Genomic DNA, 6769 nt, shown 5'->3' with positions numbered 1-6769 from the left:
CTTTAATTTTGAATTTTATCGTGGATTCCCAATACGATGAAAAAAGTAATGCATAAAATTTGAATAGATATGAAACCGAGTAATAAAGAAAGCTCAGGTCGATTCCTTTTGTTAGGTCAATGCCTAATTTCGCCGGACACCACACCCTGGAAGTGAGACATTATCATTACCATGGTCCATGGGGTGTCACAGAAAAGTAAAAGATATTATCAGAGTTAATTCAATTTGAAAGGTAGCTCAAAAATTAAAGTTATTCTACTATATATGAAGAAGAAGAAGAAGAAGGATATTTATGTTATATTTTTAGTTAGGCTAAAAAGCTTTTTTGGCCTCTCATGTTTTAAGTTTGTGCAAATTCTGTCCCTACTCTATTTTTTTCGACGTTCTATCCCTCATGTTTTTAAACAGTGCACTGTCTACCCTTCCGTCAGTCAGGCTTTCTCAGGAGATGTTCCTTAGTGAATTGGAGAGATGAAGAAGAATATATGAAGTTGATGATGATCAAGGAAATGATATAAATTAAATTTGCTTGATGTATATATCAATTATGTGTGTAACTGAACTGGTTAAATGCATGTTTTGCTACTTACAGGCCTTGAGTTTGAATCTCCTATACCCTTTTTTCAATTTCACTTGTAATGTCCATGTAGTAGGTCCAAAAAAATTAAAAAAAAAAATCAAATCAACTAATTCCGTTAATTTTTTAACGTATGACTGACGGAGGGGTAGACAGCGCACTGTTTGAAAACATGAGGGGTAGAAACATCGACAAAAATATAGTAGGGGCAAAATTTGCACAAACTTAAAACATCAGGGGCCAAAAGTGCTTTTTAGCCTTTTAGTTAAAGTGAGACTTATAACACACTCTCACACACTCAAGGCTGAACATCTACAACATGAAATTTGCAGCACTTAACATTGTATGGTGACCAAAATATGGTGGTTTCCACCAACAAATGTAACTATAATAGGCTCTGATAACATATTAGAATTTATGAGACATAACTCAACTCAAAAGGTAGCTCAAGAGTTACACGCCTTTATAAAGGCTATATATGTCATATATCTAGCCTTTGTGAGTCCTCTAACAAGTATCACTAAGGTACATCATGACAAAAATGTATGAAATTCTCAATTTTAAATAGGTACTTGAGAAATCATCTATTCATGTGTTTTCATGCATGTAACTAGTTACTGGGCTATAGTGGTGAGCTGGTGAGGCCCAACAGAATTTCATCAAACAAAAAGAACGAAAGTTCGGTTTGACATTTATGGTGCTTGCTTTGACATCAAAAAACAACACGTTAACAACAATAAATAAAATGTGTTTCACGTTTCAGTGCAGTTGACCAGTTCATAGAAACGTTGAGACTTGATGAGAGCCTCAGTGTTTTGTGGTTTCCTCATTTCATGTGGTGGTTGACCTAAGATACAAGATTCAAATAGAAGCAAAACAAATGAACAAGAATACAAGATGCGCAATTGAAGTTATATTTTTCAATTCAAGCACGTGGGATGAGTATTCAACGCTCCAGCCTCATATGCCCCAAAGTTTACCATAGGTAGTTCTTTAGTCAACTGGATTTGATTATTTTTCTTCAGGGCCTCAAACTCAAAATAGCTAGAAGCTGAAGCTCGCCTAGAATCTGGTCTACCAACACCACCCTCAGCAAGATCAGCCTTGTCCTCAAGGCTGGAAATGAGCTTAAATGTGTGTTCGGTGAGTTTGAGCCAGCCCAAGAAGGGGGAGGACTTAGTGATTGATCGCCGCGCCTAGGAAAGGAAGGATACCAGTTTTCCTTCAATGGACCAAACAAATGTGGAGAGAGATTCGTGGCCCGTGTGTGGAAGATCAATGGTGAAGGGATTAGCTCGCAAAAGCAGGACACATACTTTTAGGGTAAATAGCCAACTTGGTCCCTGAAAGTATATGCCGTCTTCAACTTCGTCCCTAAACTTTTAAAATGACTCTCGTGGTCCCTGAATGTGCCAAATCTCCTTCATAAGTAGCCCCTAGGTTAAAAAAAGCTAACGTCGTTAATAAAAGTGACTTGAATTTTTTTTTTGTCAAAGTTGAAGTTTGTGTGACATTTGACTGTTGGAAAAGTTTTGAAAGCTTCAATTTAGTCCCTGAATTTGAAAAAAAATTCTTTCTCTCCCCATCTTCCTCTACCTCTCCCCACCACCATCACCTTCTCTCCATCTCCATCTTCTTCATCCTTCTCCTTCTTCTTCCCAACCTCATCCCCTCCCTCTAACGCTCTCCCTCACCCCACCATTACAAGGTCCTCACATCACTAATAATTTCGTTCTATGATTCCACCCTTTGTACCTCCAAATTCAGCCAATTTGACCAACCTGGAAAACACCTTGTAAGTTCTTTTCTTGTGAAGAAATTGCAGAGCATTTACCCTGTAAGTTCTTTTCTTTTCCCAGTTAAAGAAATTTGTTGGGGTTTGTTTGTTTGTTTTTTAACTTGAGATTCTAAGTTCTAACATGTGGTTTTGGATACAGGTGTTCTTTTTTACTAATGGATGGTGTGAGCTCTATGAAGATGCGAGAAGGAACTCTTTGGATGAGGCTAAGAAACTCAGTTTGGAGAATGGGTTGGACGAGATTGTCTCGGGGATTAAAGGGGTATTTAGAAGTCCTGAAGCAATTACCAAAATCAAGGAGTCCTAACTTTGTCTTCTTACATATGGAAAATTGAAGTATGTGATTTTTTCACTCATGATGATTTTTCTATTCAACCTTTTCATTGTTGATATTTTTAAGAAATTGCTGGACAATGTAGTAATTTGGTGCTGACTTTTGTTTTTTTAATTGCCAATTGCAGCAATGTTCCTGAAGCAGTTCACATGCAGCACATGATGGGAATCGATGGGTTGATTGTGGATTTTGTTCAGGAAATAACAGAGGCAGTTGGGGATATGGTGAAGCCAGCAAAGGGTGGTGATGATGAAGAGGGTTTGATGAAGGGTTTGGGTTTAACAGAGGCAGTTGGGGATTTTTGTTTTAGGAAGGGAAAAAGGATTAAGGTGAGGGAGAGCGTGAAAGGGAGGGGATGAGGGTGGGAAGGAGGATGAAGAAGATGGAGATGGAGAGAGGGTGATGGTGGTGGGGAGAGGTAGAGGAAGATGGGGGAGAGAAAGAATTTTTTTTAAGATTCTCGGACTAAATTGAAGCTTTTAAAACTTTCCCAACAGTCAAATGTCACACAAGCTTCAACTTTGACAAAAAAAAAAATTCAAGTCACACTTCCGTTAACGGCGTTAGCTTTTTTTTAACCCAAGGACTGCTGATGAAGGAGATTTGACACATCCAGGGACCACGGGAGTCATTTTGAAAGTTTAGGGACGAAGTTGAAGGCGGCGTACACTTTCAGGGACAAAGTTGGCTATTTACCCCATACTTTTATTAAAAACTATGCTAAATTTGAAAGTTTTGATGTCAAATTAATTGACGTTGGGTTATAAACAACATAATATCTTCAAAATACATATTTTTATACTTCTTTTATTACATTGCCCTTGTGCTTATATCATCACTAGTATTTTTACCCGTGCGATGCACGGGGGTTATTTATTTGTGTTTATCATGAATATTTTTTTCTTTTAAAATATGTGTTCTTTTTTTTATGTTTATTGAAGAAAAATTTATTATGAATTAAAATAACAAAATTAATTTTAGATATAAGTTGTTCCGTACTAGGGAGTTCTGACGTCGGAAACTGACAGAAAGTAAACCCTAGCAGAGTGCTAAAAATATCACAAAAGGAATATTCTCATTAAATGTTTGAAAGATACTTTTTACAAGGGGTTGACCTCTCCTTTTATAGAGGGAATGATCATAACATGGACTGTCACTGTACTTGGGCCTGACAACCGGGGCCCAAGCCTCTATACATATAAGACAAAGCTAAAGGAATCTTCCAGCTGGCGCGTGGACCCATCCAGAAGACGGGCGGGCTTCGACGTTGTTCCATAACCCCGCCATGGCTGCTTTCGTTCATCTAAATGCTCGATTTGGGCGGGAATAAGGGATACTTATATCCCGCCCAGTCCACATGCCCCCAAGACATGAGGCTTAAGTAAGTTGAGTCGAAATGTCTTTATACGTTGCTTCGTCGCCTACCTTTATCATTTACTTCGTTCTTCTGATAATTGTGTCGCCGTTCTTTCATTTGTGTAGGTGCCCCGCCCAGTCCACATGCCCCCAAGACATGAGACTTAGGTTCCTTGAGACGAGACGTCTTTACAGTATATCGCCATTCTTTGTAGTCATGGGCCTGTCGTCACATTCTTGCTTATGAATTCTCGCCATTTTCATGCTCCTTTATATGTCGCCATTTTTATCTTTGTCGATATCTCGCCGTTATCACACCTGTCAAACACGTCTTTTCAACTGACGCACGTATCCTTCTTTTCCGGGATTTTGCTATCATTTGCCATAAATGCAGTTGTGCGTCTCGAGGAGTTACGTCTTTTCGTTTCATACCTTTTCAAATTTCAAACCCACGATCCCACGATCCTTCGCAATCTTTCCCACTCATTCTCTCTCTTCCTTTTTCCTTTATAAATACCCTTTTTACCTTTCACTTTTCACTTTTCTGAAAACCTTTGCTCTGAAAACTTGTTCATCGCAGCTTTCCCTCTCTTCTTTGTTCTCCGGTGAACCTTGCTCACTCCGGCCGTCATCATTGTGCGGTGCTCCCCCATCGCCGACGTTCTCTTTACTCAATCCTCCGCTTCTTCCTCCGGTGAGTCCTTTCCCTTTCTCTCTTCTTGACACTGTGTCTTCTTCTTTCTTTGTGTTTGGACCTGTTCATCTTCTTTTTTATTTTTATGAAATTACCCAGCTTGTCGACACAAAATTTTAGTATTTCCTCCTTAGAGCTCACTTCCCCTTCTATGGAGGGGGAAGTTTCTGCCCCCACCGTTATCGAAATACAATCCTCGCCCTCCACTCACGAGGATTCCGGTCCCGCCGGCTCCGTTGATTCTATTCTCTCCTCTAATGGAGATTTGTCTTCGCCCGAATGACGTTCCAATGCGCATTTAGTTGAAGATAAGTGTCTTTGACGCTCCATCTGGGGTAGCCTTGGGAGCATCAGTTCGCTTCGAATATCTTCTCAAGGGTTTACAAAGATAAATCCCGCCACCTCTAATAACGAAGATCACCTGTTAAATGTTCTTCCTTGTGGCGAGGATGATTGCGTTCTTTTACGCAAGGAACCTACTGATGATTCGCCCGATTTCTTTTTTGTTTATGGTTATTTTTTCTTGGATTTGAATATCAAACTCCCTTTCTCGCCCTTTATATGTCACGTTCTTACCTTTTTGAACGTGGCGCCTTGTCAACTTCAACCCAACGCCTGGGGCTTTATACGCTGTTTTGAAATTCTCTGTGAACATTTGAGTTGCACCCCCACCTATCCCTTGTTTTTCATTTTCTATAAGACAGTCACCACAAAACCTACATCTGTCAAGTGGGTTCCTCTTTTGGCTCGCAAGAACATGAGCCGATTCACCGCCCTTAAAAGCCATTACAAAGTGTGGCAGAAAAAATATTTCAAAGTCATGGAGTCGCCTGAAATGAATAACTTGTTTCGAGATTCCAATAACAACCCTCTCTTCCCCTTTTACTGGACAAAAAACCCTCGCCGAAAAATATCCGTTTCATACGACGCCTTGGATGAATCCGAGCAGGCCATCGCCGATTACCTCCGCACATTACCAGTAATCTCTGGTCATGACTTGATTGAAGCGTCGAAGTCCGGCACTTTAAATCAACTTTTTAGTAAGTTTATAATTTTTGCACAACTTGTTTTTCTTTTTGTTTATGTACCTCGCCTAATTGATGTTGGATTTATTAATCCAGCGTCACCCTTAGGATTCGATGGGCTTAACATCCCACCCCATGGCGCTTAACATCGCAGCCCCTTGAGGACTCTGTGCTATAAGGAAATAAAGTTGCGCCCTCACTAACAGCAATTGCTTTTGGCGTAGTGGTAAGCGCTTGATCCAATAAGTGGTATCAGAGCAAGGTCATGGGTTCGAATCCCCCGGCTAACACTGGGGGGAGATTGTTGGATTTATTAATCCAGCGTCACCCTTAGGATTCGATGGGCTTAACATCCCACCCCATGGCGCTTAACATCGCAGCCCCTTGAGGACTCTGTGCTATAAGGAAATAAAGTTGCGCCCTCACTAACAGCAATTGCTTTTGGCGTAATGGTAAGCGCTTGATCCAATAATTGATGTTTTCCATGCAGCCACGATGGGAAAAAGCAAGGTTGATGCCAACCCCATCAAGATGAAGGAATACCTCGCCCAGTCTGCTGCGGCGGCGAAGAAAAGGGCCGCCGAGACTGAGCAAAAGAAAAAGAATGAAGGTACTTCGGGCTCTGATAACGTCAGGGACCCAAAGCGCCAAAAAACTTCGAACGCTGCTGGTGTTAAACCTCTTCACCAATCAACTCTTGATCCAAAAGGTCGTCCAACTGAGAAAAAGAAGGGGCATGACAATGTCCCGCCACATCAACCGGATTCAGGCGCACTGATCAACCGCCCTTCAACTCCATTCATCCAAGCTGGCCCTAGCTTAGCTATTGGTGGCGAGGCTCTTCCCCCTTTGCTGAACCTATCTGATCCTCGCTTCAACGGATTGGATTTTATGAATCGTACCTTTGACAACCGGATTCACAAAGATGTTTCCGGTCAAGGACCTCCTAACATTGCTTCTGTGGCGATCCATCATGCGCTCTCTG

General features: G+C 41.0%; 1 pseudogene; it reads left to right on the top strand.

Annotated features, from left to right (window-relative positions):
- The first annotated feature begins 2258 nt into the window (after window positions 1–2258).
- LOC130713224 (glycerophosphodiester phosphodiesterase GDPD1, chloroplastic-like) lies at window positions 2259–3068 on the top strand (annotated as a pseudogene).
- The last annotated feature ends 3701 nt before the right edge of the window (window positions 3069–6769 follow it).

This window comes from Lotus japonicus, chromosome 4, assembly GCF_012489685.1.
Source record: "Lotus japonicus ecotype B-129 chromosome 4, LjGifu_v1.2".
Taxonomy (NCBI): Eukaryota; Viridiplantae; Streptophyta; class Magnoliopsida; order Fabales; family Fabaceae; genus Lotus; species Lotus japonicus.
This window is presented reverse-complemented; position numbering and strand designations above follow the sequence as displayed.